Consider the following 25605-nt stretch of genomic DNA (forward strand, 5'->3'; position numbering starts at 1 on the left):
CCTCTGCCTCCCAAGTAACTAGGACTCCTGGTGTGCACCACCATGTCCGGCTAATTTTTCTATTTTTTAGTAGAGATGGGGTTTCGCCATTTGGCCAGGCTGGTCTTGAATTACTGACCTCAAGTGATCTGCCCTCCTAGGCCTCCAAAAGTGCTGGGATTACATGTAATCCACCACACCTGGCTAAAAATGTATGTTTCTTTAAAGTGTCTCTCTTTCTCAGGCCAGGCGTGGTGGCTCAAGCCTGTAATCCCAGCACTTTGGGAGGCCGAGGTGGGCGGATCACAAGGTCAGAAGATCGAGACCATCCTGGCTAACATGGTGAAACCCCATCTCTACTAAAAACACAAAAAATTAGCCAGGCGTGGTCGTGGGCGTCTATAGTCCCAGCTACTCAGGAGGGTGAGGCAGGAGAATTGCTTGAACCAGGGAGTCAGAGGTTGCAGTGAATTGATATCGTGCCACTGCATTCCAGCCTGGTGACAGGGCAAGACTCCATCTCAAAAAAGAAAAGAAAAAAAGAAATAACATATTTTATCCATTTGTCAGTTGATGAACATTTGAGTGATTTTACTTGCTGGCTGTAATGAATAATACAATGATGAACATTTGTGTACATGTTTTGTGTGAATATATGTTTTCACTTCCCTGGGGTACATACTTAGGTGTGGAATTGCTGGGTCTATGTTAAAATTTTGTAGAATCAGAATCATAGATAGTTTGTCAAAGTAGTTGCACAATTTTATATTTCCAACATCAGTTTATGAGAGTTTTAACATCTCTACACTCTTGGCAGCACTTGCTATTATCAAGAATGTAGTATCTTTTTAATTACAGTCAACTTAGTAGATAGAAGTGGTGTCTTACTCGGTTCTGATGAGCATTTTCCTGATGGCTGATGGTGTTGAGATTTTCTCATGTGCTATTGTCCTTTAGTTATTTAATTATTGTCCTTTAGTTGGGAAAATGTCTTTTCATTTTCATTATCCAGTTTTTAAATTGTGATTTATCTTTTTATTATTGAATTGGAAGTGTTCTCCTATTTTTTTTTTTTTTTTTTTTTTTTTGTGGAGACAGAGTCTCACTCTGTTGCCCAGGCTGGAGTGCAGTAGCTCAATCTTGGCTTGCTGTAACGTCCAGCTCCCCGGTTTCAGTGATTCTCATATTTCAGCCTCCTGAGTAGCTGGGATTACAGGCGTGCATCACCATGCGTGGCTAATTTTTGTATTTTCAGTAGAGAAGGGGTTTCACCATGTTGGCCAGGATGGTCTCAAACTCCTGACCTCAGGTGATCAGCCTGTCTTGGCTTTCCATAGTGCTGGGTTTACAGGCAAGTGCCACCATGCCTGGCCAAGTGTTCTCTCTTTGAAAAAAGACTCAAAATGACTTTTTACAGCAGATTTTTTATTTAATTCCATTGAATTCCATCCTTATGCCAGTGTCACACTGTTTCAATTACTGTGGTTTTATAGTAAGGTGGTGGTTGTTGTTGTTGTTTTGAGACAGAATTTCGCTCTTGTTGCCCAGGCTGGAGTGCAATGGTGTGGTCTCGGCTCACTGCAACCTCTTCCTGTGGGGTTCAAGCTGAGGCTCCTGCCTCAGCCTCCTGAAGTGGAGTTTATAGGTGCCTGAAGTAGCTAGGATTACAGGCATGCACCACCATGCCCAGCTAATTTTTGTTGTTGTTGTTTTTTGAGGTAGTCTCACTCTGTGGCCCAGGCTGGAATACAGTGGTGTGATCTTGGCTCACTGCAACCTTGCGCTCCTTGGTTCAAGTGATTCTCCTTCTTCATCCTTCCGAGTAGCTGGGACTACAGGCATGCACCACCACACCTGGCTTTTTTATTTTTTATTATATATACATTTTTTTAAATTAGAGATGGGGTTTCACTGTGTTAGCCAGGATGGTCTCGATCTGACCAGGATGGTCTGAACTCCTGTTTCACCAGCCTTGGCCTCCCAAAGTGCTGGGATTACAGGGATGAGTCACTGCGCCCGGTTTTAATTTTTCGTATTTTTAGTCAACATGGGGTTTCACTATGTTGGCCAGGCTGCTCTGAAACTTCTGACCTCAGGCAATACACCCACCTCTGCCTCCCAAAGTGTTGGGATTACAGGTGTGAGTTACTGCACCCGGCCCTATAGTAAGTTTTAAAGCTAGGTAGTGTAAGTTCTTCAACTTCTTTCTTTTTCAAGATGTCTGTGCTTATTCTTATACTGTGTGTAAATTGTAAGATCCATTTCTCAGTGCTGCAAAATATCCAATGAAAAGTTTAATCCAGATTGTGTTGAATCTGTAGATTAATTTAGGGAGTATTCCAATTATCAAAGTATTAAATCTTATGCTTCATAGATGAGAGATGTCATCTCATTTTTCTTGGTCTGCTGTAATTTCTTACAAGAATATTTTGTCACTTTGAGAGTGTAAGTTTTGCACTTGTTAAATTTTTCTTTTCTTTTTTTTTTTTTTTTGAGACAGAGACTTGCTCCATCCCCCAGGCTGCAGTGCAGTGGCACAATCTCAGCTCAGTGCAGACTCTGTCTCTGGGTTCAACGGATTCTCCCACCTCAGCCTTCTAAGTAGCTGGGATTATAGGCACATGCCACTACACCTGGCTAATTTTTGTGTTTTTAGTGTAGACGGGGTTTCACCATGTTGGCCAGGCTGGTCTCGAACTTCAAAGTGATTCACCCACTTGGCCTCCCAAAGTGTTGGCATTACAGGTGTCAAACATTGTGCCCAGCCCAAATTTTTTCTTAAGAATTTTTTTGTTATTGATGCTATTGTGAATGAGATTGTTTCATTTCTTTTTTAGATTGTTCCTTGGAGGTGTAAAGAAATACAACTGATTTTTGTATGTTAATCTATAACCTTACGGGACTCATAGGACAGAGTTTTGGTGGGTTGCTTCAAAGTTTACAAATTCATGATATACCAAATCATATCACCCGTACATATTGTTTTTTTTCTTCTTTTCCAATATGAATGCCTTTTGCTCCTTCTTCCCTATTTGCTCTCATTAGGATCTCCCTATGATGCTGAAGAAATAGCAAGCACAGATATTCTTGTCTTGCTGCTGATTTGAGAGAAAAATTATTCAGTCTTTCATCATTGTAAAGATATCACTCTGGGTTTTTCATATATGTCCTCCTGTTTCTAACTTCCTAATTTTTTTTTTTTTTTTTTTTACCAAGAAAGATTGTTGGATTTTTGTCAAATTATTTATTATATTTGTTATTATGGTCTTTGCTTTGGTCCTTTATTTTATTGATATGTATATTATGTTAGTTGATTTTCAGATGGTAAACTAATCTTTCATTCCTGGGATAACTCTTATTTAGTCACGGTGCATGGGTTTTCTATTGTTTTTTCTTTTTCTTTTTTTTGAGATGGAGTCTCGCTCTGTCACCAGGCTGGAGGGCAGTGGTGTGATCTCAGCTCACTGCAAGCTCCGCCTTCCAGGTTCACCCCGTTCTCCTGCCTCAGCCTCCCGAGAAGCTGGGACTACAGGCACCTGCCACCGCCCCCAGCTAATTTTTTGTATTTTTAGTAGGGACGGGGTTTCACCGTGTTAGCCAGGATGGTCTCGATCTCCTGACCTGGTGATCCACCTGCCTCAGCCTCCCAAAGTGCTGGGACTACAGGCGTGAGCCACTGTGCCCTGCCTTCTATTGCTTTTTAACAAATTATCTTATACCTCATGGGTCACAGTAGTATAAATTTACCATGTTACATTTCTTAGGTCAGAAATGTGACACAATTTTTTTCTTTTCTTTTTTTTTGATACAGGGTCTTGCTCTGTCACCCAGGCTGGAGTGCAGTGGTGTGATCTCAGCTCACTGCAATCTCCTCCTAAGTTCAAAGGATTCTCCCACCTCAGCCTCCTGAATTTCTGGGATTACAGGTGCATACCTCTATGCCTGGCTAATTTTGGTTAGTAGATAGGGCTTCACCATGTTAGGCAGGCTGCTCTTGAACTCCTGACCTAAAGTGATCCACCTGCCTTGGTATCCCAAAGTGCTGGGATTATAGGTGTAAGACACCTTGCCTATCCCAATGACACAGTTTTTAATGGGCTAAATTAAAGGCTATATTTCTTTTTAAGGTAAAGTCTTTGCCTTTCTCAGTTTTAGAGGCCAATCACCTTCCTTGGCTTGCAGCCACCTTCCTCTATCTTCAAGGCCATTAGCTTTCTGTTTCTCTGACCCTTCTATCATTGCTGCGACTCTCTGAGTGAGGCCTTTTATTTATGGCTAGTGGCCATTTCTATTGTCTCATTAGAATTCTATTAGACAATAGAATTCTCTAATCTCATTAGATTAGACCACTTTAAACAATCCAAGATAATCTCATCTGAAGGTTCTAAACATCAATTATGTTTGCAAAGTCCTTTTGCCATGTAAGGAAATGTATTCTGATATGCCCCGTATTATAACGTAAACATATTTGGGGACATTATTCTATTAAAATTCCTTCTACTATAATTCTTTTTATATGTTGCTGGATTTACTTTCCTGGTATTTTTTTGAAGATGTTATTGTGAATATTTATAAGAAATATTTGCCAGGCACAGTGACTCTCACCTGAAATCTCAGCACTTTGGGAGGCCAAGGTGGCTGGAGGCCTTGAAATGTGAGACCAGCCTGGCCAAGATAATGAAACCCTGTTTCTACTAAAAATACAAAAAATAGCTGGGTGTGGTGGTGCCTGCCTGTAGTCCCAGTTATTCAACTTGGGAAGCTGAAGCAGGAGAATAATTTGAACCCAGGAGGTGAAGGTTGCAGTGAGCTCAGATTGTGCTGCTATCGCACTCCAGCATGGGTGACAGAGGGAGACTTTGTCTTAAAAAAAAAAAAAAAAGAAAAGAAAAGAAAAAAGAAATATGTTCTGTTATTTTCCTTCCTTCTTTTCCTTTCTTTTCTTCCTGTATCCCAATCTCCCTTCTTGCTTAATTTTTTTCATTCCTTCTTCCCTCTTTCCCCCCAACCCTGCCTTCTTTTCATGTTTTTGGTTTTTATATCATAAATGACTTCACAGAATGAGTTGCAAATTTCTCCTGCCAGTTCTACTTTTGGAAGAGTTTATAAAGAATTGGTATTAATTCTCTAAAAGTTAGTAGAATTGACTGGGCACAGTGACTCACGCCTGTAATCCTAGCACTTTAGGAGGACAGGTGGATCATGAGGTCCGGAGTTCAAGACCAGCCTGGCCAAGATGGAGAAACCCTGTCTCTACTAAAAACACAAAAATCAGCTGGGTGTGGTGGCGGGTGCCTGTAATCCCAGCTACATGGGAGGCTGAGACAGGCAATTGCTTGAACCTGGGAGGCGGAGGCAGAGGTTTCAGTGAGCCGGGATTGCACCACTACACTGCAGCCTGGGCAACAGAGCAAGACTCCATCTCAAAAAAAAAAAAAGGAAGAAAAAAGAAAAAAAAGAAAGAAGTTAGTAGAATTGAGGAGGAAGCTCATTTAGACCTGGTCTTTTCTTTGAGAGAAGTTTTTATGGTATTAATTCACTCTCTTATTACAGGGTTACTATAATCTTCTTTTATGTTTTGAGTTAATTTGGGAAGTTTATGCCTTTTCAGGAATCTAAGCTACTGATTTTGTTAGCATGCAATTGTTCATAATATTCCTGTATAATTAAAATTTTTCATTAAGTTTGCTTTCATTAAGCTCCATTTCTGATTTTAGAAACTTGATTCTTGTCACTTCTTTTGTTGGTCATTCTACCTAAATGTTTGTTCATTTTGTTAATTGTTCAAAGAATGAACTTTTAGGTTCATCGATGTTCTTTTTTTTTTTTTTTTTTTTTTTTTTAAGACAGAGTCTCCGTCTGTCACCCAGGCTGCAGTGCAATGGTGCAACCTCGGCTCACTGCAAGTTCCACTGCCCAGGTTCAAGCCATTCTGCTGCCTCAGCCTCCCGAATAGCTGGGACTACAGGTGCCTGCCACCACGCCAGGCTAATTTTTTGTACTTTTTAAAGTAAAGATGGGGTTGCACCGTGTAGCCAGGGTGGTTTTGATCTCCTGAGCTCGTGATCCACCCACCTTGGCCTCCCAAAGTGCTAGGATTACAGGCATGAGCCACCACACCCAGCCAATATTTTCTGTTTTTCTATTCTTAATTTAGTCATTCACGTTATTCTCTGTTTTATTGTACTTTATTTTTATTGTTTTAGAGACAGGGACTTGCTCTGTTGTCCAGGCTGCAGAGCAGTGTGCAATCATATCTCACTACAGCCCCAGTCTCCTAGGCTCAAGAGATCTTTCCACCTTCAGCAACCTGACTAGCTAGGACTACAGGTGTGCACCAGGATGCCCAGGTAATTTGTTTAAAAGAGTTTTGCAGAGAAGGAATCTCACTGTGATCTCAGAATGGTCTTAAACTCTTGGCCTAAAGTGATTCTCCTGCCTCAGCCTCTCAAAGCCCTGGGAGGCCCAGATATTTTATAGTTTTCACTGCCTATATCCTTGTTAATCTTCTTCTGGTTGCTCTTAATATATTACTATAAGTAGCATTAGAAATCTCCAACTATAGTTGCTAAAGTGCCTATTTCTCATTTCAATGGGGCTCAAATACCATAAACCTGTGTTTTTTCAGCTTTTGTAAATTTGCTTAAATAAGTGTTTTTCCACTTGCTGTATACCTTTGTAACTACTTCCAGAGATTTATTTTATTTTTTGAGAGCCTAACTCTTTTTGCCTAGGCTGGAGTTCAGTGGTGCAATCACTGCTCACACAACCTCTGCCTCCCAGCTTCAAGCTATTCTGGTGCCTCAGCCTCCTGAGTAGCTGGAATTACAGGTGTGCACCACCATGCCTGGCTAATTTTTGTATTTTCAGTAGAGACAGGGTTTCGCTGGTCTGGTCGCGAACTCCTGACCTCAAGTGATCTACCCACCTTGGCCTCCCAAAGTGCTGGGATTACAGGTATGAGCCATCACACCCAGTCATTATTAATTTTTTTCCATATAACTTTTACCAGTATGGCTGTTTTGTTGGGGATGGAGAACTCCTCATGCCACCATTCTGAAAGTCCTTCCTTTCACCTATCTTACAATGTGGGTTTAATAGTAAGAGTTAAGTATACTTACCAAGGCCATCCAGGTAGAAAAAGAATGAAGAGGGTCATTTTGATTAAAATGTAATCTAATAGCACTTTTTTCCTAAAAATACAGAACCAGAAAGTAAGGAAGTAATATTAATGTTAAAGGCAGTAATCATTGAAGAAAAATATAAACAAAAGAAGTGGGAAAAAAGTCTCTGAACTTACAAACTTTAATTTGAAGTGTTTTACATTGCCATTTAACGTATTATTTTAACTCAGATATGTTCCTCGTTTCTTACGCCATTAATTGAATCGAAAGTGTCACAATTCCAGACCCATGCTGAATTAAGGTGCTTGATGGGTAGCTCTTTAGAGTACAGGAAGAGAGTTGTTGGTGAGGTCAATTTGGTTGAATATTCCCCTCTGGCAACACTGGTAGAGATATAACTTTACACACTAAACCATATGAAATTATCAATGTTTATCAATTATCAATATTGGTTGCTTCTGACATACAAACAAACCCTGAAATTTGTGATTCAAATAAACACAACCACTTTGGGAAACTATTTGACACTATCCATTGAAGATAAGCATATATGTACTCAAATACTCTAGGAATTCCAGTAACAGGCTTAGTACAAATAAGGACATATGTCTACCAAAATACATGGACTATAATTAATGACCCAAATGTCCGTCAACAGTAATGAGATAGATATGCTCTGATATTTTATATATTATACTACATAAATCAAGCTCTCTGATATCATATGAAGGAAAGAAGCCAGTAACAAGTTTACATGCCACATGAATCTATTTTATTTTATTTTTTTGAGACGGAATCTCGCTCTGTCGCCAGAGTTGGAGTGCAGTGGTGCTATCTCGGCGCATTGCAAATTCCGCCTCCTGAGTTCCAGTGATTCTCCTGCCTCAGCCTCCCGAGTAGCTGGGACTACAGGCGACTGCCACCACGCCTGGCTACTTTTTTGTATTTTTAGTAGAGATGGGTTTTCACCATGTTGGCCCGGATGGTCTCAATCTCTTGACCTAGTGATCTGCCCACCTCGGCCTCCCAAGTACAGGCGTGAGCCACCGGGCCCAGCCCACATGAAGCTACTTATATAAATCAAAATTGGGTAATGATAGAAGTCAGAAGACTTAATTGAGGGGGTGGTGGAGAGGCAAGGACTAGGAAGATGTGTTTCTGACATGTTAGCAGTATTTGTTGGGAGAGACAGACTTCTATCAATCTTGCATTCTTTATATGCCTTCCTGGGTATGCCACAATGCAATATCCTGACAACTCTTTATCTATGTTATTTCTTTTTTCTTTTTTTTTTTGAGATAGAGTCTTGCTTTGTTGCCTAGGCTAGATTGCAGTGGCATGATCTTGGCTCTGCAACCTCCGCCTCCTGAGTTCAAGGGAGTCTCCTGCTTCTGCCTCCTGAGTAGCTGAGATTACAGGCGCCCACCACCTAGTCCAGCTAATTTTTGTATTTTTAGAAAAGACAGCGTTTCACCATCTTGGCTAGGCTGGTCTCGAACTCCTGACCTCATGATCCACCTGCCTCAGCCTCCCAAAGTGCTGGGATTACAGGCGTAAGCCACCACACCTGGCTTATTTATGTTCTTAGCAACCTAGACAATAAGGTAATATCCTTCTGTACTTTCCAACAGATAAAGAGCAAGCTTGCTTATTATGCCTTAGTATAAAATTAGTAGAATTCCAAGCTGTTCCTTATCTGCAATGTAAGGAACTGCATTGCACTGCATGTCTGACACATAAATATGTGGGCCCCTTTGCATCACTCCTACGGGATTTAAGAAGCATAGGTAGTCTGCAAACATGATGCTCATGCTGCTTGTTCTGCTATGAGTAGTAAAGTCCTTGATACTGCTTGTTCTGTCATCATAAAGTCTGTGGATTTAGTCCCAAAATATTGTCTTAGGATCCACTAAATAGTAACAGGTGAATCTTGTAACTTTTAATAAGGTAAAATAAAATCCCAGATCCAACAGAGTTCTATATTAAGATGGTGGTAGTAACACTGGTAGATCTGTTTGTTAGTATATTATTACACAGTGTATTAGTATTTAGTGAAAATTAAGCTGTGATGTTTATAGGATGTATGTTATACAATAAAATCTTAGCAGCAATAAAGAAAAAAATTAGCCTATGTCTGCATATCTATACCTATCAAGACTTCTCCTTCAAAGGAGTAGTAAAGTTAGTAAGTACAAGTCAGGAATAAGTTCTAGAGAATCTTTTGATCATGATTATTACATGAGGCACAGGTGTAGAGCACAAAGTAAGCTTTGTTAGGGGCTTAGAACACTTGCATTCTATTTTTTTTTTTTTTTTTGAGATGGGGTCTTGCTCTTTTCACCTTGACTGGAGTGCAGTGGCACCATCTGGGATCACTGCAACCTCTGCCTCCCAGATTCAGGCAATTCTCCTGCCTTAGCCTCCTGAGTAGCTGGAATTACAAGTGCCTGCTCTGACAGCTGGCTAATTTTTTGTATTTTTAAAACAGATGGGGTTTTGCCATGTTAGCCAGGCTGGTCTCAAACTCCTGACCTCAAGTGATCTGCCCATATCGCCCTCCCAAAGTGCTGGGATTACAGGACTGAGCCATCGTGCCTGGCCAACACTTGAACTTCTTATTATTCCTGGCTGATGATCTTGGGCAATTAACTTATTCTAATTTTTTATGGAAAACCAAGGATAGCAATACATGTATTAAGAACTTCATAAGGTAGTATTACATGATATCTAATCCTAACAAATCTGCAATTCTACGTAAGTGTGCTAGGTAGGTACAAAAATGGACAAACAATACCAAGAGTGAATCTGCAACACATAAGACATATTTTAAATCATGAGCAAGTGGGGCTCATAATGGGAATTCATGATTGATTTAATATGAAAAATTAACTGATGTAATATACCATACAAACAGATTAAGGAACAAAGGCGAAATAGGAACTGAATACATCTTGCAGGAGACAACAACTAGGCTTTTCTCTTATTCATCCAGACAAACGGCCTGGCCCAAGATTCTACAGAAGCAGCTCTTCCAGTCACACCGGGCAAGGGTCTCAGGATAGGGTAGGTTTTCTTGCACCGCACACGATGCGAGAAGCGCAGGCACTTGACGAGCTGCTCTATGAATGCCCAGGCGCCGCAGCACGGTCTCAGGATCTCAGCATTCAGGCTCACTTTTCTCTGTACTGTTCATCCTGGGAAAAACTTGAAAACTGGTGATATTTTCATGCAAGTTGTTATCAGCCAGAGCAGAGATTAACGATGAAGTAAAAACCAGTGGTGCAAGTGAAAGCGTCAGAGTAACATAGTTGGGCCACACAAGATCATCAGCCATAGCACCTCGCGTTGACTTCCTTTCTTGACTATGTCATACACTTTGCGTCCTACCAGTTCACATCAGATTTGCAGTCTCACTAATCGCCTTTCGTACTCCCGTCTGTCCAGTAGTCAGCTGTTTCCACAAGCAGCTACAGAAAGAAAAGCGATTAAGGATAGGAATTCTATATATAGCAGCCCCTGAAGGGGCAGCGGATAGCCAGTGCCTTCCTGGGCTATTTTTATTGTGTGGCCCTCTATACGGCTATCCCAGTGTTTGGCGATGGATAAACTTCAGCCGGGACTTAGGTTTCCGTCTAGGGCACCAAAGTGTTTCCAGTTCCGCTGCTTCTGGGTATAGAAAGAGTAGAAAAGGGAAGAAAATTAGGAACAGGAGACGATGGCAAAGACAGCAAGACATAGACCAGGGCAGGAGAGGTTCTAGGGGCGGGGCTTGCCGGGGGTGGGGTCTTGGAGGGTCGCGGCGCTGGGGATGGTGGGAGCCTGCGCAGCTGGCTGCGCGGTGTCTTTCTCGTTTGCTTTTTTTCTCTTTTTTTTGGTTGGCCGAATTCAATCCGCCATATTGAAAACGACGGGTCTAATAGATCGCTGGAAACACAATTTAACCGAACCCCTCCAGTTGCGTTCATGCCGCTAGCAGGCGTTGACGGAGATTGCCTTTGTCTTACTGGGGACGTTCACCTCAGGGCTTGATGCTGGTGTCGGGACCGGGAGATAGGAGTGAGTCTCAGGAGAGACCTGGCCGAAAACCGCGAGTAAAGAAAAGTGAAGCCTAGTGAAATCGCCTTTGCAGGATTAGTACAAGGTGACTCAGGAAAAACTAACCAACTGGAGCCCGTGTAAGCTCAGCTACAGCCCTAGCAGCGAGGCGAAAACAGGTAAAGAGAGCTACTGAATGACAGAGGGAGCGTTATCCGTCACCTCTGTAAAGAGGTGGATGCTTCTTAGACCAAATCCCGGTATTTGTGAGCACTGTCTTCCTCAGGCACGGAGGCCGCAGTCACGACTGCGTGCCCAGAAAGTAATATCAAAATGTTTTACTGGTATTTTGTTGTCCGCTATTCCCAGGTGTAGGTCTGAATCTAAGTCTGTGTCTCCCACCGTCGGGTTCCCCCATTACGTGGACATGGCGCCTGTACGGTAAACCACCTGCGCCTTGGAAATCACTGACAGACAGATGTGAGATAATGTAGGAAGCTCAGGGGATTCTGAGTATCTGCGTTTCTTCTTTTCCCGTACTCGGCGGGAGACTTCTTATTTCGGAGGGCTGGGGCAGTCACGGGCGGAACTGCTCTCTATTTTGCACTGTAAGGAAAAATGGCCGCTTAACCTCCCCCGCATTTCCTATTTCTTGTAATACCTAAGGTGAAGTGGGAGGTTTAAATCTCTGCTTTCACTGGAAGAACCTCCTATCTATGCCCGGGGCCTCACTCAGAGCCAGGGACTAACCGCTCCTGGTTACAGTCCTTGCTCCACGGTCCTTCACAGGCTCGAAACGGGCTCATTGCACCGAATGCCGTTACCCAGGTGGAGTGATTAAGAACGGAGTTAGGCCTTAGCTGTCCTTGGTCATTAGGCCAGACTTATCCAACTCCCGCAATCACCCGCACCGTCTGACCTGAGAGTCTGCACCAGGTTTTTGCCCTCTTATACCGTTGTACCTCCTTTTCCTCTCCGCTACTTTGCTCAACGCGAAGACGCAGTATGACGTATTTTAATGAACAATTCGGTTCCGATTTAGTTTGGATCGGATCTCCTTTCTGTTTTGTTCTCTACAGAAACAACTTGTCTCTATTAGTAGTTGAACCTGTTTTTGTGACAGCGCATTACGCATGATGTACTTTTTCGGCATCTCAAAATATTAACTTAGACTTACGGAGCAGATATTTTACTAATTTGTATGAAATTTTTTGCAAACTACAAATTTACACTGGAATTGTAAACGTTTATATTAAGAATGTTTTAAAATTCGCTTATAACTTTACTAAATTTGTATCTGCCCAGTGTATCTTATTTGTTCAGAAGATTTTTAAACTTGAAAGATGTATACGTAACCCTTAACTACTAATGCTGATTTTTTGTTTTGGTTTTCTTTTTGAAAGGGAGTTTCGCTCTTGTTGCCCTGGCAGGAGTGCAACTGCGCGGTCTTGGCTCACCGCAGCCTCCCCACCTCGCGGGTTCCAGCGATTCTCTTGCCTCAGTTTCCGGCGTACCAGTGATTACAGGGATGCTCCACCACGCCGGGCTAATTTTGTATTTTTAGTAGAAACGGGATTTCTTCATGTTGGTCACGCTGGTCTACATGTCCCGACCTCAGGTGATCTGCCCGCTTCGGTCTCCCAAAGATTAAAGGCGTGAGCCACGGCGCTCAGCCCTTTTTTTTTTTTTTTTTTTTTAAGGGGGCATTCTCTTATTGGGCAACTCATTCATCCTCTAAATCCGCAAAACAAGGTCACTATTAAGAAGGAAATACAGGTTCTTTCACTACGAAATTTTCAAGACTTCTTTTTTTGGGGTTCATTCTCACTAGTAATTATACGATAAGTTAAGTACCAAATCACAAGGTCCCACGGTTGTCTAAAACCATACCGTTAAACTTTAAAATACACACCATAAATCTCTACATTTTTCTTAGTTTGCTGCTTTAATCACTACTTTCTTCTCTGCAAAGGCGCAATTGTTTAAAAGTGTCAGGAATTGTTTTTCAATTAGAAAACTCACATGCTTTTAACTTTCTCCTTTCAAACTGTATTCTTACAGTTTGGAAATAAAGCCTGAAGTATTTGCCATTGGCGATTCAAGGGTGAGTTGCGAAGATTTTTTATTTCACTGACTTGAAAATAAGATTGTCTTATTTTAATTATTTCTTCTTACCGTTTTCTGTTAACAGTGATTTTGTGAATGTTTACTCTGTCAGTCTTGTCTTACTGTTATAATACTTCCTTTTGCTGGTTGGTTTTAGTAATATATGTGACTTTGGGACCGGGTGTGGTGGCACACTCCTGTAATCCCAGCACTTTGGGAGGCCCAGGCGTCTGGATTGCCTGAGGTGAGGAGTTCAAGACCAGCCTGCCAACATGGTGAAGCCTCCTCTCTACTAAAAAAAAAAAAAAAAGAAATTATTTGAGCGGGGTGGTGGGTGCTTGTAATCCCAGCTACTCAGGAGGCTGAGGCAGGAGAATCCCTTGAATCCAAGAGTTGGAGGCTGCTGTGAGCCAAGATTATGCCACTGCACTCCAGCCTGGGCAACAAGGGTGAAACTTCACTTAAAAAAAAAAAAAAAAATACATGTATATATACACACATGTATATATGACTATTCATCTAAACTTGGATAAAATTTTTGTAATGACTACATAATAGCAAAAACGTAATTTAGAATCTATGTAATAAAGAAGTGATTTTTAACAGTAGATTTTATTTACTATTATTGAGACCATAAACCACCCACGCCTCCCAATCACCGACTGATAGGTGAGATAATGTAGGAGGCTCGGGGATTCTGAGTATGTGCATCTAATTTTTGGGCTTTTGAATGGTTACCATGCTTTGTCAATGAAAATGGAAAAGAAGGATTTCTTTTCCAGGCTAGGCACAGTGGCTCATGCCTGTCATCCCAGCACTTTTGGAAGGCGAGTCGGGCAGATCACCTGAGATTAGGAGTTCAAGACCAGCGTGGCCAACATGGCAAAACCCTGTCTCTGTTAAAAATATATACATTAGCTGGGCATGGTGGTGGTTGCCTGTGATCCCAGCTACCTGGGAAACTGAGGCAGGAGAACCACTTGAATTCAGGAAGCAGAGGTTGCTGTGAGCCGAGATCCGTGCCATTGCACTCCATCCTGGGAGATAAAGCTGAGACTCTGTCTCAAAAAAGAAAAAAAAAAGGATTTACTGTGGGTCTTTTTTTCTTCTTGGATGTTGAAATGCATTTTCCAGTATCCAGTATTACATATTTTAATGGCCATCTTCTAATAGATTTTTTCATCAGGTATTTATAAGGCAGCTTACAGTTTCAGAAAGTAGGTATTTGTCTCAGTTTCAACATTCATGAACTTCTTGGTTTGTTGCACAAATTAACGCTTTCTTTTAGCTTTTTGTTGTTTTATAAGATTTGTTTTTAAACTGCAATAGAAATTTTTATATTTGTTTTAGCATTTTGATGTGGAAACCATCCTTTGTTAAAGATAATTATCCATTTTAAAGATAATTTAAAGATATCTATATCTTTTTAAAAATGTACATTAAAGGATTGGTAGTTAAAATATTTTTGTGCAATAAACTGGAAATATGTTTTGCTTATTGCATAAGTTAGTGTAACAGCTTTATTGAAGTATAATTTACATATTAAATGTTTCTTTTACATGTACAACTTGCTGGTTTCTAATAAATTTCCAGAGTTCTGAAACATTTCCAGTTTTAGAACATTTTCCTCACTCCGGCACATCCTTGCACCTTTTCAAGCCATTCTCCACTCACATCTTCAGCTCTTGGTAGTCCCTAATCTTCTGTCTCTACAGATTTGACTTTTTGGATGTTTCAAAAAAATTGAATCAAAATATGTAGGCTTTGTATCTCTCATCTTCCATGTAGATAATGTTTTTGAGATTCATGTTGTAATATGGATAAATATTGCATCTTTTTATATTAATGGTATATCATTGTATGGATGCAGTTTACCCATTTACCAAGTGTATATATGGGTTGTTTTCAGTTTGGGGTTTTTGTAAATAAAGTTGCTAGAAACACTAATGTACACCAGGCTTTATGTGTGAACAATTAGGGTTTTTGTTTCTTTGTTACGTTTTAAGAACTTTAAGGACGATTGATAGGGCTGGGCCTGGTGGCTCATGCCTGTTATCCTAGCACTTTGGGAGGCCAAAGTGGGTGGATCGCAAGGTCAGGAGTTTGAGACCAACCTGGCTAATATGGTAAAACCTTGTCTATACTAAAAATTCAAAAAATAGCTGGGTGTGGTGGTGCGGGCCTGTAGTCCCAGCTGCTTGAAGACTGAGGTGGAATCCCTTGAACATAGGAGGCATAAGCTGTAATGAGCCGAGATCACACCATGGTACTCCACCCTTAGTAACAGAGCGAGACTCTATCTCAAAAAAAAAAAAAAAAATTATGTATTGGGTAGGTATGTAGTAACAAAATTATGTATTGTATTGTAAGTTTATATTTAACTTAAGCAGTTGCCAAATTGTTTTTCTAAGGTGGCTACATCATTTCACATTCTTATCAACTGTTTTGATACACTCTTTCCATTGGGTGTGCAGTAGTACCTTATTTGGCATTTTCCTAATGGCTAACAAATGTTGAACATCTTCTTGTGCTCATTTTCTGATTGTGTTTCTTTAGAGAATGTTCAGACTTGCCCATTAAAATTTATTGTTTGTTTTAAATTGAGCTGTAAAAGCTCTTTGTTTGGCTATGTCTTTTTTTGCTTTTCTTTTCCTTTCTTTCGTGTGTGTGTGTGTGTGAGAGAGAGAGAGAGAGAGAGAGAGAGAGAGAGGCTCTGCTATTAAGGCTGAAGTGCAGTGGCATAGTATTGGCTCACTGTAAACTCCATACCCCAGGCTCAAGTGATCTTCCTACCCGAGCCTTTAAGTAGCTTGGACTACTTGCCACCAGGCCCAGCTAATTTTTGTAATTCTTTTTTTTTTTTTTTTAAGACAGAGTGTTGCTCTGTTGTCCAGACTGGAGTGCGGTGGGGTGATCTCGGCTCACTGCAGCCTCCCTCCCGGGTTTAAAGGATTCTCCTGCCCCAGCCTCCTGAGTAGCTGGGATTACAGGCACGCACCCACACCCAGCTAAGTTTTTCTGTATTTAATAGAGATGGGGTTTCACCATGTTGGTGAGGGTGGTAATTTTTGTACTTTTTTGCAGAGCTGGGGTTTCGCCTTGGTGCCCAAGATGGTCTCAAACTCCTGGGCTCAAGTGATTGACCCGCCTTGGCCTCCCAAAGTGCTGAGATTACAGGTGTGAGCCACTGCACTGGCCTAGATAATGTCCTGTGTCAGACATATGATATGCAAATATTTTGTCCTAGTCTGCAGCTTATCTTCACTTTTTCTTAATGACATATTTTGAAGCACAAAAGCTTTTATTAATTTTTTTGTTTTATTGCTTGTGCTTTTTATGTTCTAGCTAAGAAATATTTTCCGAACTGAAAGTTGTTGATGAAGAGTCACGCTCTGTAAAATATTTGAAGGGATTTATTCTGAGCCAAATATGAGAGACCAATGGCCCATGACACAGCACTCAGGATACTGTGAGAACATTTGTCCAAGGTAGTCTGGGCACAGCCTAGCTTTATACATTTTACAGAGCATGAGACATCCATCAAATACATGTCTGGAAGATGTATGTTGCTTCGGCCCAGAAAGTTGGGACAGCTGAAATCTAGGGCTCTCAGGTTATTGGTAGATTTAAAATTGCTCTGATTGGTAGTTGGTTGACAGTTAAGTTATTAACTAAAGACCTAAAGTCAATAGAAGGGACTGTCTGGGTTATGATGGTGAGGCATTGTGAAGACCAAAGTTGTGTTATGCAAGTGAAGCTTCCAGAAAAAATCTATTGTAAATGTTTCTCATCAGAGAAATAGTCTGTTAGCCGGGCGCTGTGGCTCAAGCCTGTAATCCCAGCACTTTGGGAGGCCGAGACGGGCGGATCATGAGGTCAGAAAATTGAGACCATCCTGGCTAAAACAGTGAAACCCCGTCTTTACTAAAAATACAAAAAACTAGCCGGGCGAGGTGGTGGGCGCCTGTAGTCCCAGCTACTCGGGAGGCTGAGGCAGGAGAATGGTGTAAACCCAGGAGGCGGAGCTTGCAGTGAGCTGAAATCCGGCCACTGCACTCCAGCCCGGGCGACACAGCAAGACTCCATCTCAAAAAAAAAAAAAAAAAAAAAAAAATGTTATATTAGTAATTCCAAAAGGGAGGAGCATATAATAAGCATGTCTCCCCTCTTCTCTGCATCACGACCTGAACCAGTCCCTCAGGTTAGCCTTGGAGTGTCCTTGCCAAGAGGAAGGGTCCATTCAGATGGTTGGGGGGCTTAGAATTTTATTTTTGGTTTACATTCTCCCCCTCTAGGCCAGGATTTGCCAGAGGCAACATCAGTGGCCACCAGATTTTTATTCTGTCCCATGAAGTTGGGACAGATGAACCCAGTATGGCCTGGGTGTCTGGTCTGGTCTGGGACTCCCCACCATCCTTCTATTACCAGGAAACTGAGAGTGAAAAGACTTACAGCCAGTTGAATATTTAGGCAAAAAAGGGATGGATACAGTCACACATTCATTACTCTGAATTTTTTTTTTTTTTTTTTTTTTTGAGACAGATTCTCACTTTGTCACCCAGGCTGGAGTGCAGTGGGGTGGTCTTAGCTTGCTGCATCCTCTGCCTTCTGGGTTCAAGCAATTTTTCCTGCCTCAGCCTCCTGAGTAGCTGGGATTATAGGAGTGTGCTACCACCCCCGGCTAATTTTTTTGTATTTGTAGTAGAGAGAGGGTTTCACCCTATTGGCCAGGCTGTTTTTAAACCCCTGACCTTGTGGTCTGCCCACCTTGGCCTCCCAAATGCTGGGATTACAGGTGTGAGCCACTGTGCTGGCCACATTGTTTTGTTAAAAAGTCAACTAGCAAGAAGTCAAAGGTGAGGTTACAAAACTGACTTATCTGTAACTTCTATGCTTTCCACTAGTAATCATGGTTTTAGTTACAGAATTACAGTAATTACCTATTCAAAAATAAACATTGTTCTGAAAAAAAATTAAAAACTGTATTATCTAGATGTACAATTCATAGCTGGGAGGCTTTGTCACGAGGTATCTTTACCCTGTCAGTAATTGTTTTCTTTTAGTTTTATGAAAAGCAGAAAATTCTTTATGGTTAGAATGCATGAAAAGGCGCCACATGATAGCTCAGAGGGCAAAGTCTCTTGTTTTACTAGCTGTTGAGGCATTTGTTTACCCCTTGTTAACTTTGGAGGGTATGACCTAATTCTGCTCCTCAAAACCAGTCCTTGGAATCTCATGTGCCCACCACTTTGGCAGTCCCTGGCCCTAAAGGGAGGGTGCTTGTATAGTCTTAGCAGCAGGACATTTGCAGAGAAAAACAGTCTGGGCCGAGTAGATGCCAGATGAGGGAGATTAGCATCTCTAGGCTTCAGGAGACCATGAGTCTGGTTTCTTTGGAAGTAAAATAGAGAGAGATACATAACATTAGTATTTTGACAATCAAAAGAGTATTTTCATGTCAGAACGAACAACCTGTTCCATTAGGGCACCAACTAAAAATATGAAAACAAATTATAATCTGGTGATCTTTAGAGGATTATTGTACCCAAAAAATAACTCATGCTCTTTATTCTGCAATTAAAAACAGAAGTCAGGGCTGAAATCTAGTAACATGGCAAACTTTTCCTTTGAAACAGTTTCTCCAGCCCTCCTCTTCCATTATAGAGGAATTACAATAAGACCAATTCACGTGCAAAATAAGTGTTAAGCTTATTTTACTTGGCCTGATTGTTTGCATAATATACAGCAAGAATTGATAGCCCATATAGGCTCCTTTTAAGTTGCCTTTGCTGGAACTTTACCTAAAAATGTATTAGTCTAGTCAAAGTCTTGGTAAAGTAACTAGTGACTCCAGTTGTCTGGTTTTAAGAGAAAAGGCTCTTAATAAACTTAGGCAAATAACTGCAGTGTCCTAAAATCAGTTTCTGAATTCTGGAGAACTCAAAGTGGAAGGTAAGTTTGCTTATAAGAACATACTTTACCCAAATGTTTTAAACTGTAAATAATCCAAAGTAAGCATACTTCCTTGAGTCTTCTTTAACCAGAGCAGCAGCCTTACAATCAAGATGCCATTTGTGTACCTTGGAACTGCTAGTCACATGCTTAGCAGCTCTTGTCAGGTGAGAGCTATCAGGTACTGTACAGTCTGGCAGCTCTTCAGTCTGACAGCTCTTCACATGGTTAGAGTAAGTCTTAAGGAAAAAGGAGGCTCCCTGCTCATGAGTATCTCCTCCTTGTATTTTCCAGGTAGCAGTATTCTATGTAAAGCATTTTTAATTTATCCTGAAACTTTTGGGCACCATTATTTCCATTAGCATGGAGGAAGCTTCATTTAACATCCCATAGCAAGGCAGTAAATTCCGCTCAAGTGGACGTGTTCTAGTTCAGTCATTGTCATTGGGAAGTGCTCACAGGCTTATGGTAGAAGCCCCAGGAAGCTCTCCACAAAGCCTGTGAAGTGGAGGATTTGTTCTATCACTGCAGCTTCTACCTTACATTCTGTGGGCTCAGGCAGTCTTACTAGTTCCTATTTAGCATGTCCAATTTAATTAACATTTCTCAAAGGGCAGATTTACGTGCCTTCAGTTGTTGTTCTTCCTTTAGTTTCCTCAGGTTGAATATATGCCTTCAGTTTTGCGGTACTAGTTAAGGGAAACATCCCTGAGTCAGATACATTGGTACCCATTTTTATAACACGTTTAGGTAAAAGAGTCACAGCTGCTTTACAGAAAGCCTGTTTAAACACTCAGATTTCATAATCTTTACATTTTTTTATGTTCTGGTCCCAGCAATCTTTTTTTTCCTACTCCCAGACCATTTTACCTTTTCTGGTAAAAAAGAATTTGGGTTTCCAGCAGGGGATCCAGCTGAGAGACTCAGGCTCTTTTGTCAATCTTTATCGCCTTTTTTTGAGACAGAGTCTTGCTCTGTCACCCAGGCTGGAGTGCAGTGGTGGGATCTCGGCTCACTGCAAGCTCCGCCTCCCGGGTTCACGCCATTCTCCTGCCTCAGCCTCCGGAGTAGCTGGGACTACAGGCGCCTGCCACCTCGCCCGGCTAGTTTTTTTGTATTTTTAGTAGAGACCAGGTTTCACCGTGTTAGCCAGGATGGTCTCGATCTCCTGACTTCGTGATCCGCCCAACTTGGCCTCCCAAAGTGCTGGGATTACAGACGTCAGCCACTGTGCCTGGCCCAATCTTTATCTTAATTGACTTCAGCATTTCTCCAGGCAGTGCCAGCTTTTTCACTATGTTTTACCTTTGATCTTCTTAAATTTCCCTAATATGGCCCAGCCCAAATAGTAGAAAACTACCTTTTGGGGTTTTTTTTTTTTTTTTTTTTTTTTTTTTTGAGATGGAGTCTTGCTCTGTCACCCAGGCTGGAGTGCAGTGGCCAAATCTCAGCTCACTGCAAGCTCCGTAGCCCGCCACCTCGCCTGGCTAGTTTTTTGTATTTTTTAGTAGAGACGGGGTTTCACCGTGTTAGCCAGGATGGTCTCGATCTCCTGACCTCGTGATCCGCCCAGCTCGGCCTCCCAAAGTGCTTTTGGGGTTTTTTAATGTTAGGGGACCAGCAGGGATTCCCTTTGGTACACCCAACCTTTGATAGTATTGTAAATTCCTTTGTTTTTGACCCTATCAATTTTCATTTTATTTATTAATAACCATTTAAAGAGTTATATTACCCTTCTGGGGCAAGTCCTTTGATTTTCTTTCCCGTTTCCATTTTGTTGTTGTTAATTATGCTAACGTTTCACTCTTGTTGCCCAGTCTGGAATGCAATGGTGCAATCTTGACTTACTGCAACCTCCTCCTGGGTTCAAGTGATTCTCCTGCCTCAGCCTCGCAAGTAGCTGGGATGTGTGTGCCACTTTGCCCAGCTAATTTTTGTGTTTTCAGTAGAGATGGTTTCACCATGTTGACCAGTCTGGTCTTGAACTCCTGACCTGAAGTAATCTGCCTGCCTCGGCCTCCCAAATTGTTGGGATTACAGGCGTGAGCCACTGCATCAAGCCTATCCCAGGCCTTTTCAAAAGGAAGATCTGAAATTCTGAGATACCGATCTGAGGAATTTGAAAAAGAAATGGATTATAGAATTTAAAACAACACATTCTTGCATTAAGAGAAGGCAGCATTTTTTTTTTTTTTTTTTTTTTTTTTTTTGAGACAGAGTCCCGCTCTGTTGCCCAGGCTGGAGTGCAGTGGCCAGATCTCAGCTCACTGCAAGCTCCGCCTCCTGGGTTCACGCCGTTCTCCTGCCTCAGCCTCCCGAGTAGCTGGGACTACAGGCGCCCGCCACCTCGCCTGGCTAGTTTTTTGTATTTTTTAGTAGAGACGGGGTTTCACCGTGTTAGCCAGGATGATCTCGATCTCCTGACCTCGTGATCCGCCCGTCTCGGCCTCCCAAAGTGCTGGGATTACAGGCTTGAGCCACCGCGCCCGGCCCGAAGGCAGCATTTTAAATAAAACCTTGTTCTTACTCTTTCTTTAGTTTTGCATTAGTGTATTTCTAATAAGTTCAATTTCTAGAAATACTATTACAGTTTTTTTAAATACAGCCAACTTAATTATATGACTTAGAAAATTTTTTTACTAACCTTATTACAAATTACATGAGTTGCTCATTGCATGCTTGGACTTTCTGGTTTGTTCTAAATATCTCTGTTTCTTGAACAACCAGTTACCTTATTTTAGGACAAAAAATTTACCACACAAGATTCTTTTTTATATTTTATTACTTTTAACCTCTCTTAAAAAAAACAAAAAACTAGGCCGGGTGCGGTGACTCAAGCCTGTAATCCCAGCACTTTGGGAGGCCGAGACGGGCGGATCACGAGGTCAGGAGATCGAGACCATCCTGGCTAACACGGTGAAACCCCGTCTCTACTAAAAAATACAAAAAACTAGCCGGGCGAGGTGGCGGGCGCCTGTAGTCCCAGCTACTCGGGAGGCTGAGGCCGGAGAATGGCGTGAACCCGGGAGGCGGAGCTTGCAGTGAGCTGAGATCCGGCCACTGCACTCCAGCCTGGGCGGCAGAGCGAGACTCTGTCTCAAAAACAAACAAACAAACAAAAAAACTCAGTTTCTGTAACTTTCTTTACATCTCTCTTATATCCTGGTTGGTTTTTTGTGTAACCACTAAATAAGCTTTGCGTTAGACAAAAATATTTACCATTAAATAAGAAAACAATTTTTTTTTGAGGCTAAATCTCACTCTGTCACCCAGGCTGGAGTGCAGTGGTGCGATCTTGGCTCACTGTAACCTCTGCCTGCTGGGTTCTGGTGATTCTTGGGCCTCAGCCTCCTGAGTAGCTGGGGCTACAGGCGTGTGCCACCACGCCCAGCTAATTTTTGTATTTTTAGAAGAGATGGGGTTTCACTGTGTTAGCCAGGATGGTCTCTATCTCCTGACCTCGTGATCCGCCCAACTCGGCCTCCCAAAGTGCTGGGGTTACAGGCGTGTGAGCTACAGCGCCTAGCTGAAAACAATTTTCAGACGTTTTCTTTTTTTTGTTTTTCTTTTTTTTTTTGGTGAGATGGAGTCTGGCTCTGTCGCCCAGGCTGGAGTGCGGTGGCGTGATCTCGGCTCACTGCAAGCTCCGCCTCCCGGGTTCACGCCATTCTCCTGCCTCAGCCTCTCCAGTAGCTGGGACTACAGGCGCCGCCACCTCGCCCGGCTAGTTTTTTGTATTTTTTAGTAGAGACGGGGTTTCACCGTGTTAGCTAGGATGGTCTCAATCTCCTAACCTCGTGATTCGCCCGTCGCGGCCTCCCAAAGTGCTGGGATTACAGGCCTGAGCCACCGCGCCCGGCCCAGACGTTTTCTTCTAATTTTTAAATTGGAAATTACGCAGAAATTTAATATGTATTATTTAAGATAACCTTACATTCTAATTATATGACAAGTTTGTTTACAAGCATTTATTCCATTACATTTACCTGATTATTTAATAAGGACAGTCATCATTTAAGGTTATTTCCCTGTTAATATTTCTATGGCCTATGAATTTCAGGTGCATATCTAAGTAAGAAACTTAAGTTTAAATATATGAAACTCAGGATTTACCTGTTTTCATTAAACCAAAAATCTTAAATATCTTATTTGACAAAAATTGGACAAAGATCATGCTGTTTTGGGCTAGGTTTATATAGTTTTATGACCCTTCTGACAAATTTTAACACCTTACAAGATTTGGCAAGGATAAGTATGAAACCTCTCAATCAAAATATGCTGCAAACAGCATGTAAACAAAACGTGCTGAGAGTTCTTCAGATATTTCTAATACTATTTTATCTGTAATTTTAAAGCTAGCCTATTTATTAAGATTTTTACTTCAGTCACATGAACCTGAAAAGCATTTAGGCTTACTATGTAACTTTAAGCTAATTCGGTACTTTGTGACCAAAACTGAACAAACTACACATATATACATATAAACACACACATACCACACTCAACCAAACAAATATCCTATAACTTCTACTTAGAAAAGTAACAGCAGATTTAAAGGAGGTGGAAAAGATAATAGAGAAATAGAGAATTTTTTCTTAATGTAATTTGTCCATCACTTAAAAATACTTAAATAGAGGCTTTATGGTTTTTATCATTCTTAGATGTTTCGCATGTTTAGATGGTTTGATTCCCATTCTTAGATTATGTGTTTCCACTTAAAAGGACCAACTGAGCTGTGGCCTAGGGTTTAGTGTAATGAATTGGGGTGTGCTGGTTATGAACAGGACTCCACAGCATGTCACCCCTGAGTTATTTCCGCTCTCTTAAGTGTCTCACTGCATGTCTCTATTTCCGTCTGGAAGTCTAGTGCCTCTGAGTGCTGAGAACACTGTATATATATGTGTGTGTATATATACACATACATACGTGTGTATATGTGTATATATGTATATACATATATGTGTATATATACATATATGTATACGTGTGTATACACACACATATGTATATAATTTTTTTTAGAGACACTTGCTCCGTTGCCCAGGCTGAAATACAGTGGTGTGATCTAGGCTCACTGCATCCTTTGCCTCCCGGGTTCAAACAAAAAAGCCTATATATTTAAATATTTATTTATTTAAGACAGAGTTTCACTCTTGTTGCTCAGGCTGTGGTGCAGTGGCACGATCTCGGTTCACTGCAATCTCTGACTCCTGGGTTCAAGTAATTCTCTCGCTTCAGCCTCCTGAGTAGCTGGTATTACAGATGTGCGCCACTACGTCCACCTAATTTTTTTTGTATTTTTAGGAGAGATAGGGTTTCACTCTTGTTGTTCAGGCGGTAGTGCAGTGGCACGATCTCGGTTCGCTGCAATCTCTGCCTCCTGGGTTCAAGTAATTCTCTCGAGTTCGAACTCCTATCGTTAGGTGATCCATCCGCCTCAGCCTCCCAAAGTACTGGAATTACAAGCGAGGGCCACTATGCCTAACCAAATCCTGTATTTTTTTAAAAAGTAATTTTTGTTGGGGGTTTCCTGTAAGGCTCCTGCATGTCACGAGAGGTCAGTACCCCAGACATTCCCACTTGATCCACAGTCACTCAAGGGCACGTTTGAGCTGGGATGAACAAAATGCTGTTTTTCTTTGGAGCTGAGGAAACTCAGTCTCTCACTTATCTATGAAAATGACACTTTAGTTTCTCACACAAATGCTCATACATGCCACCCGAGATCAATTTTGGGAGAAAAAGCAATGGAGAAGACCCTTTAGAATGTATTTCTGAATTAGAAACCAGTTGAGGAGCCCAGATTGTTCTCCCTGACTTTAGAAAAAGGAAATGGAAAAGACCCTTTAGATTACATCTGCAAACTAGAATGAGGATCCTACACAACAGTTTCCTCGGAAGAAACAAACAAACAAACAAACACAAAAACAGAATAAATCAAAGACTGTTAATCAAAGGGAGACTGGGGGGATCTGGAGCACATACCTGTTCTGCCAGAGGAGAAGCTTGAAATTGAAGAGACTTTCAGGCTGGGCATGGGGAATCATGCCTGTAATCCCAGCACTTTGGGAACATGAGGTGGGCAGATCAGGAGGTCAGGAGTTCAAGACCAGCCTGGCCAACATAGTGAAACCCAGTCTCTACTAAAAATACAAAAAATTAGACGGATGTGGAGGCAGGTGCCTGTAATCCCAGCTACTCGAGAGGCTGAGGCAGGAGAGTCACTTGAACCCAGGAGGCGGAGGTTGCTGTGAGCTGAGATTGTGCCTGGGTGACAATGAGAGACTGTCTCAAACAACAAAAAGAGAGAGAGAAAAAAAAAAAAATTGGAGAGGTTTTCAATGAGCCCCTGCTGCTGCCTTTAGCTCTGAGTTTGGGCAACTCCTTTGTGATCCTGAGTGTTCTCTGA

The 25605-nt window shown here is 41.6% G+C and overlaps 1 protein-coding gene across 12 annotated transcripts in view; it reads left to right on the forward strand.

Moving 5' to 3' along the window:
* Positions 1-10877: 10877 nt before the first annotated feature.
* Positions 10878-25605, forward strand: part of USP9Y (ubiquitin specific peptidase 9 Y-linked) — a 211387-nt gene continuing 196659 nt past the window's right edge. For 4 of the 12 annotated variants that reach the window (XM_077989774.1, XM_077989784.1, XM_077989785.1 and 1 more), the window contains exon 1: positions 10880-11317. The gene's annotated coding sequence lies outside the window, so the exon portion shown is untranslated. Of the gene's footprint in view, positions 11318-13199; positions 13243-25605 lie in introns of all 12 variants that reach the window. The other 8 variants (XM_077989779.1, XM_077989783.1, XM_077989775.1 and 5 more) reach the window with 5 other exon arrangements.

Source organism: Macaca mulatta, chromosome Y, assembly GCF_049350105.2.
Source record: "Macaca mulatta isolate MMU2019108-1 chromosome Y, T2T-MMU8v2.0, whole genome shotgun sequence".
NCBI classification, from domain to species: Eukaryota; Metazoa; Chordata; class Mammalia; order Primates; family Cercopithecidae; genus Macaca; species Macaca mulatta.